The sequence below is a fragment of the Xenopus laevis genome, chromosome 5L, assembly GCF_017654675.1.
Source record: "Xenopus laevis strain J_2021 chromosome 5L, Xenopus_laevis_v10.1, whole genome shotgun sequence".
Lineage (NCBI taxonomy): Eukaryota > Metazoa > Chordata > Amphibia > Anura > Pipidae > Xenopus > Xenopus laevis.
This window is the reverse complement of record NC_054379.1, coordinates 53,211,861-53,225,010: the sequence shown is the minus strand read 5'-3', so window position 1 is coordinate 53,225,010 and position 13,150 is coordinate 53,211,861. Positions and strand designations below refer to the sequence as shown.

Sequence of the window (13,150 nt, the reverse complement as noted above, 5' to 3'; positions counted from 1 at the left end):
TTCAAGTCTTGTTCCAAAACCACTGGATTATTTGTAATTCTATTCACTCTGGTAAATTGACTAATAGGGATCGATCTCTTGACTGAAGGAGGATGGAAGCTATCATAAGAAAGAATTTGATTTCTGTGGGTTTTGTGTAGATTCGAGTATCAAACCCTGTCTGGGTTCGTGTAACCAGTACATCTAAGAAAGTGACTACCTGGAGATCAGCTGTCATCGTACATTTAATGTCATCATGGGCTTCATTAATTGCCTCGCGGAAGGCGGCCAAGGAGTCCAGGTAGAAAAAGGAGGAAACAGAAATATGAGGACACAGAAGGAACGGAAAGTACAACCAAGGAGAGAAGCCCGCAACAAATAGTATACAATCTTTCATCTGTGGAGTTGACACCAATACAGATGAAAGTCCTATCATATGGACTTAACTATTGCCCAACATCTAAACTTGACTCTTTTCAATTACAGGTTGACCTATATCGTTTTTTTCGTCTGCTTAGACTCAAAGTACATTTTGCACAGAATCAGGAAATAACAAGTGTAAACTCAGCTTCTGTTTCAGGGTTTGATACTAATAGACTGGGTTTACGTAATAAAAGTAAAATTTAAGTAAAAACTTATTCCACTGTGGAAACATACATAAACAAAGTGAAAACAGATGTAGAATCATTTTTAAAGTCGCCACTCAGATTGAGTAATTACAATATGAGTCGTGACGAAATAGATACTCTGTCACAATTGTCCTCTATGTCACACATAACAATTAAACCTTCTGATAAAGGAGGGGCAATTGTGGTGTTGGACACAGACAAATATATATCAGAAATTAATAGACAACTTTCAGACACAACAGTGTATATTGAATTAAAGGGTGACCCCACCACCTCTTTTAAAAAAGAACTGGACGGTGCTTTACAAAATGCCACTCAGTTAGGGGTGATTACAGAGAAATCTAGGGCATATATGATGGTGGATTATCCTATTATTCCACTCATATATGTCTTACCAAAAATTCATAAAGATCCAATAAATCCGCCAGGTAGGCCAATAGTGGCAGGCATAGGTTCCTTGACGAGTAATGTTGCTGAGACTTTGGATAAAATATTGGGTCTCTTGGTACAAACAACTAGATCATATGTAAGGGACACTAATGATTTCCTAGAAAACCTTTCCCAAATACCTAGGATAGAAGGGGTTTGTTGGCTTGCCACTTTTAATGTGGCAAGCTTGTATACATCGATTCCCCATATGGATGGCCTAAAGGCAACTAAAATTATGTTGAATCGATCAGGTCTGTATAGTGACGCAGAAACAGAATTTTTCATGGAGATGTTAAGCTTCATACTACATAGAAACTATTTTCAATTTCGGGACAAATATTATTAAATAGGTGCGGGGGACGGCCATGGGGTCCAAGGTCGCCCCGTCATATGCCAACTCTTTTATGAGTTGGTTTGAGGATGAGCATGTCTATCAAAATGTACTCTTCACCAGGCACTGTAGTGCCTGGTAGAGGTACATCGATGACGTGTTCCTCCTATGGCGGGGTGACCTGGACTCCTTGGCCGCCTTCCGCGAGGCAATTAATGAAGCCCATGATGACATTAAATTTACGATGACAGCTGATCTCCAGGTAGTCACTTTCTTAGATGTACTGGTTACACGAACCCAGACAGGGTTTGATACTCGAATCTACACAAAACCCACAGACCGAAATCAACTTCTTTCTTATGATAGCTTCCATCCTCCTTCAGTCAAGAGATCGATCCCTATTAGTCAATTTACCAAAGTGAATAGAATTACAAATAATCCAGTGGTTTTGGAACAAGACTTGAAATCAATGTCCAGGAAACTTTTAGATAGGGGATACCCAAATCAGTTAATACAGAAAAATCAACAGGCAGCTAAGGAGGGGACTCTAGGATGCACATCAAGGGACTGGCGTACCATAGGTAACAGATTGGCGTATGTATCTCAATATAACTCTGACAGTTCTAAATTTAAATGCATACTAGATAAACACTGGCACTTACTAAGAGAGGCATATCCCTCAATTTCAGAGTTCCAACAAGGTCCTATGATGTCTTATCGCAGAGGAGCAACCATAGGGAGCAGATTTGTGAATGCAGATATACGGAAACCATTAAAGAAGGCAATGTTTTGGGGTCCTAAGAAAGAGGGCATGTACAGATGTAAGGGTTGTGCCCAGTGTCGATTTGTACTGGTGGGTCCTGAGTTTGATCATCCACATAGGGATCAGAAGTATCAGATCAGGGGTTATAATACGTGCGACACTATTTTTGTTGTATACATGCTGGTGTGCCCATGTGGGCTGGTCTATGTTGGAGAAACCACCCAGAAGGTGAAGGATGGGTTCTCCCAACATAGATCAACTATACATGTAGGCAATAGATCATTGCCAGTTTCTAGACATTGTCTAGAACAAGGACATACATCTGATGAGCTAAAATTCAGAGTTATTCAACACGTCCCACCTCTGAAGAGAGGAGGAGATCGTGTTCTAGCATTAAAAAGAGCAGAAGTTAAATGGATTGATAAGTTAGGGACTCTTAGCCCAAGGGGTCTAAACCATGATTTTGATTTGCATTTATTTTTTTAAAATATTTATTTTTGTAAAATATTTATTTTTGTAAAATATTTATTTTTGTAAAATATTTATTTTTTGGTAAGCAGAAATATTTCTGGTAACTGACGTTTATCAGTATTATTTAGTGTACATTTTTCAAGATTTTTTGTTAAAACTTTTGTTAAAATTTTTTTCTTTGTAAGTAATTTTGCATTTTTTCAAAAAACCTTTTTTTTTTTGGTATATAATTTTGTAATTTTTTGCTTATATTAATGGTACAATCTGTTCAAATAACCATAATCATTTGATATAGTGAAAAACGCCCATGTAATTTGCTGTTACTAACATATTTTTCCCCCTTGGTAACTATGGACTCTGGATAGTAACGGGTGGGTGGAGATATGTGGCCACTGATGTGCGGATCCGCCCTCTAGGTGAGGACGCGTCATCACAGCTACTTACCACGTATGCTCCGTCTGACGAGGAAGCAGAAAGTGTGTGCAATGGAGTCCTATACGCTACTACACGATACATACGCTTGAGAAAGGGAACGGATGCGTCCCGAAACGTTGCGTGAGTGTGGATGGATTTAGTGTCTATGTTGGACTTTCAACAGATAAGTGTCTTGATACAAATGACGCTGCTACTGTGTTGTGAATAACGCTACTTTATGATACATTTTAACAAGCTAATAAAGGCTATGTTTTAAATATGTATATATATATATACACACACACACATATATATATATATATATATATATATATATATATATATATATAAACAATTATAATGATTTGTGCACTGCGCTTTGTAACTGTTGTCACTACTACTTGTTGATTAGTTTTCTTTCTGCCATGATTTTTGCTCAGGGCCGGATTTAGTGGGCGGGCACCCCAAGGCCACGCGGTCCTGGTGCCCATCCGCAAGGTCTTAGCGCCGGCCCGTATACCCCCCTCCGATCACACATGTACGCCTGTACCGGAGTGCTGGGGAGATGTGCCCCCCCTTGCTAAGTGGCTGGGCAGCATGCTGTCCCAATCATTCTACCTCCCTATGCCCGGGTCTTTGTGGCCTCGCCACAAATCCGGGCCTGTTTCTGCTTCTTTGAATGTAATAAATAATGCAGGTAAATGTCACATTGTATGATAATAATGGTTGTAAAAGGTACATGCACACATGAGAACAGGGAATATATTGGACAAAAAATTAACTATAAGCCAAAAAAACTAGACACTGGGCACAATTAGCCCTACCTACAGCATGAACCAGATCTTCATCATATAACTGAGCTTCTGCCTTTGTGCAGCCAAGTCCTTTCTTATATAGAGGGTAAACTGGAATGTTCCTTTGAATTTGCAAAGGAAACCATTTATTCTAAGAAGAGTTCACAGGAGCAGTAAAGAACTGACGGAGTGAGCCCATTAGCAGGGAATCTGCATGCCGGTGTGTCCTGAAGGAACCGCTCTGGCCGCGGCATACAACAACTTGCAAAAAATCAGAAACGGACTCCACCGGAACAGTAGACACTCAGGGAACCAGCATTAAAACCGTAAATACTTTATTGGATATGGATTAAAATCACCAGCGGGCAGGGGATGTGCGCTTGACGCGTTTCGTGACCATTATGTCACTTCATCAGAAGCATTATGTCACTTCTGATGAAGTGACATAATGGTCACGAAACGCGTCAAGCGCACATCCCCTGCCCGCTGGTGATTTTAATCCATATCCAATAAAGTATTTACGGTTTTAATGCTGGTTCCCTGAGTGTCTACTGTTCCGGTGGAGTCCGTTTCTGATTTTTTGCAACCATTTATTCTAACGCTGGTCATACATGGGCAGATTTAAGCTTCAGACCTAGCCTGTGTATGGGCCATCCCCAACTTCATCCCACTACAGATATCTATCTGTCTATCTACAGATTTTCTATCGGGCAGGTTTAGAAATCTCTTTTGGGCAAAGACTGCATCGCTCTTTGATGCGGTGCTTTCTTATGGCATGTGTTGGTGTCCATGATCAGCCCAAAACATAGACAGCCATATCAGGCAAAGATAACGATTGGATCTTCAGGTGTATGGCCAACTTTAGGCTAATGGCTAATGTTTCTTCCAGTGTGTGTGTGCTGGTGTTGTTCTGGCCCTAGGTCTAGTGTACAGGTCTGGTCTGGTGGACCCATGCTGACTCCTGCAACCCACATCCAGACCTGCAACCTTGGTGGCTAAAGTATCTATTCTAAAAAATACCTGCTATTATTCTCTGTTCTGTTCCTGGGTTATGGCAAACAGGAACATTTGTCTTCTGTGGAAAATCTACACTACCCAGAAGCAACAAATTTCCCTCAATTACCTTATCATTACTGTCAGTATGGTTTGTTAAAAACCGAGGATTCATACTGATGCCAATGTTAAGGTTTTTGCTGGAGATTTGCTGGGCAGTGCAGATTTCGACAAGAAGGTGACAAACCTAAACCTTCTTGTCTGACATTAATCTTATTATGCTTCCTATGATTCATCTTACTGCATTGTTGAAAGGATCAGTGACCAGAGAGTTTAGGAACAAACACTTAGGGGGTTATTTATCAAGGTCCAAATTTATCTCAATATCAGCTGCTACAAACTCTGATCTAACCCGAATGCTCAGAAAACACAGTGAAATTGCCCGAAACCCCCGACACAACCAAAAATCAATGGGAATGTTCCCATTGACTTTTATGCAACCTCGACAGGTTTGAGATGCCGTGTGTATGTATTCAGGCTTTTTAGCCCTCTGGGTTTAATAAATTCCGAAAAATTCCTGATTTTTTTAAGCCTATCATAACACAAAAAATTATGAATTTTTCGAATTTCGGGAATTTCGGGTATTCGAAGCTTAGTAAATAACCCCTTAGGGTCAGGGTTGCCACCTAACTGCAGTAAATAATCTTCAAAAACATTTTTTTGAGAAAGCCAGTTTCTGTCATACTAAATTTTAAACCTACCCATCCCTTTAATTACAGCAAGAAAAAAAGAAACATTGGCTGTTCCTTTTAAACATCTTTTTTTATGTAATGATGTAATGAGCTAGCATGAGCCTCTGAAAATCAAATAATGTTTTTATAGAATGTTTTATAGAAGTATTTTTCCTTTCCACAAGAATTCCTTTAAATAAATAGTTGCCATGGGTTTTGCATCTCCAAATAGTTTAAAATAAACATTTGTGCAAATTAAAGTTTGTAAAATACAGCATGCAAGCTACACAATTAGTAAGGAGATATATGGCACCTTATCTGATGCTAAAAATAAGTATTAAATGTATGATATATTTGGCCAAATGTATTTCAATTAGAAAAAAATGTAATTGAAAAAACTTAATTGAAATCAATTGGGAAACTAAGAACTGAATTTTATGTTATTCCAAATAAATCCAGGCCTTTTGTTTTTGCTGAATTCAAATGGGAAAAGAGTAGTACATTCCTATTTTTTACATTTTTTTATGTTTTACATTCTAATAATCAAATCTTCTTGGTAACATGATGGACAAAGCAAATTTTAGGCTTTTGTTACATTACTCTGTAAGTATTCATCAATTTCTGAGATGCAGAGGTACACGCAGCACATTGAGAGGACTTTGAATTACCTCTTGAGAGTGAATGTTCTTTTGTTAAAGGGGTTGTTCACTTTCCAACATTTTTTTCAGTTCAGTTGGTTTCTGATAGTTCACCAGAAATAAAGACTTTTTCCAATTAATCTCTATTTTCTATGTGTGACCGTTTTTCTAATATTGAAGGGTAAGTCAAAATTTTCCCCTTTCTAAAGCAACTCTTGGGGGGGGTGGACGACTCTCTAAACTGTTCTAAATTGATACATTTAGTTGATACAGTTCTTATATTTGTCCCCGCTGAGCAGAATGTTGGGTTTTCATTAAAGGCAGCTGTTAGAATTGATACAATAGTTGCTACAGAGATGCTGCTGAAAACTGTATTAACTAAATGTTAAATGTTACAAAATTGTAACAGTCTAGAATCTGCACCTGAATTACTGAGCTGCCAGATTGAAATACTGAGCTGCCAGACACCAGAGTCAGGGACCTTAAACTTTAAACTTAGCTTTTGGAAAAACTGTAAAAAATGGAAAGCAATTGAAAAAAGTCTTTATTTCTGGAGAACAATCTGAAAACAAGAGGAGTTAAGATTATATATATATATTATATATATATATATATATATATATATATTCATGTAGAAAGCTGACGCACACTGGGATTTATCAAAATAAAACTTGTTTTATTGGATCGACGTTTCGGTCCACACACGGACCTTTATCAAGATAAATACAAAGTGCAAGTGCACTTTGTATTTATCTTGATAAAGGTCCATGTTCTTCTTTACATAGTTACTTATTTTTCAGCATATTGAATATTCTCAAATATTAGCAGGAGTTGCCATTGCATTAGTGCTGCCAGTGTTCAGCATGACTGTATTCAAGAGGGTTAGGCAAGGGGAGGCACTTAGGCCCTATGGTGGGAAGTAAGGACAGATACAAGTCCTTTTTGAATGAGCTCAAATGAACTTGAATGACTTTGAAACTCGAATGGTATCTTATTTAAGAAAAAACTTGAACGTCTATAATTCAATTGCATAGGAACAATCCAAAGACTCAAATCAAATCGATGTAACTCGAATCGAGTTTTTCTCGAGAAAACTTGAATGTCAGGAAGGCTATTAACATCTTCAAATGGTTCAACAGACCTCTGCCATTGACTTTGACATGAACTGGTTTTAGGTAGACTATCGTATTTGAGTTGTTCCCAAGGTCGAGGTATGATAATTCTCAAATTTGAATTCGAGTTTGGCTTTTTCCCAACTCGATTTTGTGAGTTTTGACCAAAAATCTAACTCGAAAATTCGAAGAATTTACCATTCGAACCTTAATAATTCATCTGCCAATGAATGTACTCTGTATTATGGCCTAAAAGTGGTGGTGTTTAGTGAGTTCCAATATGAGTTTTATAAATCTTAATAATACAATGGTTGACTATCCTTATCTGACACACTTGCATAGCAAAAAAAGGCTGGAGCTCAGTAAAGATTATAATTCCTGAGAGTCCTGGCCTAAAAAAGGGACTAATATCAGACAAATGGATTCAAAATTATTTTGATTTTTTTTTAAAGGAGATTTAGGGAAGACCAGTGGCAGGTTCTCTCAATACCAGCCTCTGAAAATGGGATGTTGATATATATTATTTGATAAAACCTTGCGGCTAGTGATTTATTTAAACTGCAGATTGACAGGAATGGGCTAAAAACAGCTCTTCCCCCTTTGAGTAAAATTAGATCTGAGGCTGCTGCTGATGTTCTCTGTAATAGCTGACAATGAGCTAAAAGGGTCTCTCCATCCTACCATGACTCGTGATCACCTTCACACTGTAGACATTGCTGAACATGCAATAATCCTTCTCTCCTAATCAGGTCAGAAAATCTTATTCATGTTTACTATTAGGTGCTAATCAATATTACATTCTCCTATGCCTGATCTCTTGCCTTTTCATTGCTACAGGGGACAACATCAAACTGTCTAGAAAGTCACCTGATAATAAGGTTATTTTCCCTTATTTCACCAAAATAATTCTGTCTCTAGTTTTGTCTACTAATAGTAAATAAATTTCACTTTTCCCTTGATGTTTGAATACCCATACGGCATTGTTTTATTTAATAAATGAAACAAATCAGTTTATGTAATGTGATATCTAGTGGGAATGTGTGGTTTTTGCCAAGGTTTTAATTAAAGGCAATCCACATCTAAAACCACATTGCATATGCTACATCTCTGCAATTTGGTGTCAAATTTTTTACCTTGTGTTTAAAACTGTTTTAGTTTATGATAATACACAGAGAGAAATTGATTTTTGCAAGTCATTAAAATAAGGCTTCAGGATAATATTTCTACAGCCCTTACGGAGCTAAACTCAGATCACTTTCTGCAGCCCAGCCAGTGACTAACACAATGCAGCCTACAGATGAGTGTGAAAGCAAAGCTTACCCTGTCTTCACACTACAGTAGAGGATGCACTGCCCTAAATACTTTGATTGTAAGCTATTGTGTATGTTTATAATTACTGAGTATGTTTAATGTGTGTCCTCCATCTTTTACTTTTACTGTTCTGTAAAATTGTATTTATCTGCATATACAAGTAGCCTTGATCATTCATATCAGGACTCTGTAACACAAGTACTTAAAAGACCTTAGTTACCCTTAAACCAACCATTAGGCGCATATCTCTGAGGTTGAAACAGAGCTAGGACCAGTGGGGAAGTGTCAGGAATTCCCATAAACAAGACCATAGCTGACACAGGAGCTTCTGAGGTCAAATACAGGCAACAAGAGTCATAATTAAGGATTGGGCCAAGTTAAATAACAAGATCCACAAACAGATGGAAGGCACAGCATTCACAATAGAAGGCAAAGGAAAACTTTGCACTGAAGAGAAAGCTAATTGGATTGAAATGTAAAATCAGAGTTCTACTGTATATGCTCAACTTGGTGTCAGTATGAGTGCTAGAACTATGTCTAGACATAAACACATTATACAAGCCACACAGATCAGTCCAAGAAAGACCTAATCCTATGACACCCTGCCCCAGTTTATCTCACAATCTAAGCTTCCTATCAAGCAACTCCCCACCGTCAATTTTTTCAGGAGACAGTAAGCTGGCTTGTATGTTTTGGAATGTGCTAAGAAACCCAGGCATGCCCCCAGTGCTGCAAAGTAGGAGTGCTAACCAGTGTGCTACCATGACGCACATAGCAACATTATTAAGGACTGAGCTTGGCCTGAGTTTCAAGTCTTCTATAGTTTTCAAAAGAAAGCTTAAAGGGGTGGTTCACCTTCAAGTTAACTTTGGACCCTATGTTAAATTTGGACCCTAGCAACTGGAAAGCTGAAATTGCAAACGGGAGAGCTGCTGAATAAAAAAAAAACTAAATAACCACAAATAATAAAAAATGAAAACCTAGATTGTCTCAGAATATCACTCTCTACATCATACTAAAAGTTAATTTAAAGGTGAACAACCCCTTTAAGTTTAACGTTTATCACCCTTGGCCCAGGGGTGCTAAATTATTGGCTTTAAAATTAAATTATACAAATGGATGAGAAGAGCAAAGCAAGATGCAGGCTACCCTAATAGGAGCATAAAATATGACTCTTGTACATTTTGCCTTTAGAAAAATAGAAGGGCTAAGTTTCAGAAGCAGGGAAAAGAGGGAGTATTTAGGAAAATTGTGTTATTAAGCATTATTGTGAACTCACACTAGTGTTTTTTTCCCTTTATTTTAGTATTCAGAAGCATGTCTATGAAGTCTGTGTTGTGCTAGTGGTTTAGACTAGTGCAGTCTAATAATGAAGATATTTTTATTACATCAAGCTAAAATGAGATAATGATATCATTACATCTGTCTAAATGGGGATTATGTACAAACTGTTCTGAAGTCAAAGAAATATTTTGTTAATCCTAAAGCAGACTTTCTGCATTTTTCTGAATATAAAATACCCAACATTACACATTCCAAAGGCTTGGTGGGCTAATTTGGAGTGGAGGCTGATGTCAATTCTATAGTGATCTAGAAAATAAATTTGTGCTAAGTGTAGGATCAGAGCCTGGATATATTTTTAGACCAGTTAAGCATTGCTCAAAACAGAAAGCATTACTATGGAGTAAACATTATTTGACGGTAATTTTTTCCCCCAAGTAGTTAATAGAAATCCATGCGTAGACATCTTCAATGTGAAGCTGCTTTGCATGTTTGTCTCTTAATCACTTGCCATATTGGGGGTGTACTCACAGCTGCAGGGCCAAGCTGCTATCTTTCTGACCAACCCAGCTTTTATCAAGTTATATTGGCAATAAAACATGGGCATAATATTCTTTTTTAAACAATGTCTTATTTACTGACAACATAAAATTGTATTTACCTATGATTTTTTTATTTGATTTTTTTTGGATTCTTTATAAGAATTCTGTATTCTATTTGTTTTATGCATCGGTATTAGTAACAATCTTATTGTCTCCACTCATCGCTGCTGAGCATGTCACGAGGTATAAGTTAGTAACTAGAATTTTAGAAATGTAACAGTTGATAATATGACTACTGTATATTGCGGAGAGAATATATCGAGGTATAACTTGACAATCTCTAACTTTACCACGAGACAGAAGTCTTATATATTGGAATATATAAGAGACAGAACTGTTTGAGACATTACAAGGAGGTATTATAATAAATATTAAATAGGTATAAATATACAGCGATTGAGTGCCTTGTGGTAAGTGACACTGTAGGAAGAATGCCCTTGCCCCATAGAGCTTATAGTTAAAGTGGGTGAATACCATACAGACTTGTGTTCACAGATATTTGGGCATTGGCCCTTAAGTTCCAAGACTGGACCAGATAATGTTCTAGTGCCAAATGGTATGAACTGACTTATTTTTTAAAAATGATTGAGAGAGTATTCTCTATGGAGGAGGAATTATAGGGAATTGCAGAAATTCAACACATGTTCACATAGTCAAATTATTGTATATATAAGTTTGTATAGCACTTAAAGGTATAAATCACATTTCATTGGTGGCATAAACTTTGTACACTATATAGTTACAATATAGACCAAGCAACTAAACTGCAGTAAACAGCAAAAAACTGTTAGTAATCTATTCTATTTTATCAGGATATAAAATTGATTGTGAAACTGTATAGACAGGAATGGAGAGAGAATTTACCACAGATAAGTAGTATCTTTTGAATATTTTACACTATAACAGCTTATATACATTTATTTTCCAGAATAGTCATAGAATAGTCATATAAGTCAAAAAAATATATACCCCAGTCCTTACCCACAGCATGGAAGGGTTGTAGCATACTGTTACCCTCTCCAGTAGTGGGTAAGCTTTAGGATATGGCCTTTCACTTCTTGACCTAAAGTAATGCTTTTTTTTGGGATTTGTCCAAAAGTGACATGATATGATTAAACCATTTATATATTGGAAAAGTATTTTTCACTGCTAGAAAAAACATATGAGAAATGAAACAGAATACACTATATTATGTGTCAGCATGTTTCTTAACATTTCTTTGTTTTTTGTCATATATTGCCCTTCCCCTTAACAATAACAATTTGAAATTCATTTACATAGGAATTTTTAATCAACATTGTCCAATCACCTTGATAGTATCAGTTTAACAAGCACTGATTTTTTTTCGTCCTGGTTAGTTAATGGCTTAGAGATGAAAAGACACCCATCAAAGAGCTGACTCTTTAACCTTCCCAAAACAATGAAATATTGGAGAGCTGTGGATCATTTGGGATGGTGACTGACATGTTATTGTTGGCCTATTTCTCAGCAAAGAAGGCGGGACATAATGAGTCTTTCTTCTTAGCTGGCTGTAGTCATGCCAAGGTCAGGCGCATATCCTCTAAAACATTTCCTCTCTATCATTGCCTCATACAAACTAGAACAGCCTCCTTCTTCTGTTCTCTTCAAAGAAGGTGAGAAATAATATGATATTGTGCTGGACTCACAATTGAAAGCCAAGGTCATGAGGACATGCTGGCCAAACTGGTTCACTGTGTATCATTGTAACATATTAACCACTTCAGAGGCAGAGCGACCTGCAATGAAAGGAAAAGAGGAACTCCAGACATGGCCACCCTTTCAAAGGCCCTTTGATACTCGTTGCCAACATTTCTTCTTAACAAAGAGTCAACTCTTAAATGCAAACTCATATTTAAGATTGAATTAGCTCAGGAATGCTGGCGTTTGTGAAAAGTTGCCTTTACATCAGAAATAGTAAAATTTTGTTCATTTCCAAGAATTGCAAAAATTATATTCTATGTACAGGGTATCTCAATGAAATAAAAATGTGGATTTTAGTAGTTTTCCAATATGTAAATATTTACTTTTTTCTCAGTATGAGTACATTTTCAGTCTCAACCAGATGTTTTACAGTCCCCCATGTAAATATATTAAAGGACATTATGACATATTGAGTAAAAAGCTACTGTGCAACATATTGTTTGTCCAATTTGTCTCCATATATGTCAGGGATGAGTGACAATTTATTGAGGAAGTGGTATCTTGTGCTCAGATAGAGCAAACATTGTTTAATGTACTGCAAAGCAGCGAATGTTCCAATTTTTTCCATTTCTTGGTAAATATGATTTTGTTTAAAGGGATTCCGTGTTCCTAAAATTCGTAGGAATGTGTCACTAATACTAACAATTCAGCACCAGAGTTTTACATTTTTAAAATGGCCCTATTCTGTACCAAGAGTCTGACATAAGTTTATGGAGTGTGGGTTTTGTAGGTCACATTGGTATTAGGGCAGTGTAATTTACTCCAGCCTATAGAATGGCTCCATCCTGGCAGGAATGATGGGCAACTCCCCTTCTTACAATCAACCACATCCTCCATTGTTAGCACAACTGGGATGGTGGGGGATTTTAAAATAATACATAATGTGATCTCGAAATACAAGTGCTTATAACATTTTCCCATGATTTATAGGAATGTGTCAAATTGTGAGT

General features: G+C 37.0%; 1 protein-coding gene across 1 annotated transcript in view; it reads left to right on the top strand.

Moving 5' to 3' along the window:
* LOC108716124 (kinesin-like protein KIF26B) overlaps positions 1-13,150 on the top strand; it is a 192,863-nt gene that overhangs the window by 44,140 nt on the left and 135,573 nt on the right. The window lies entirely within an intron of this gene.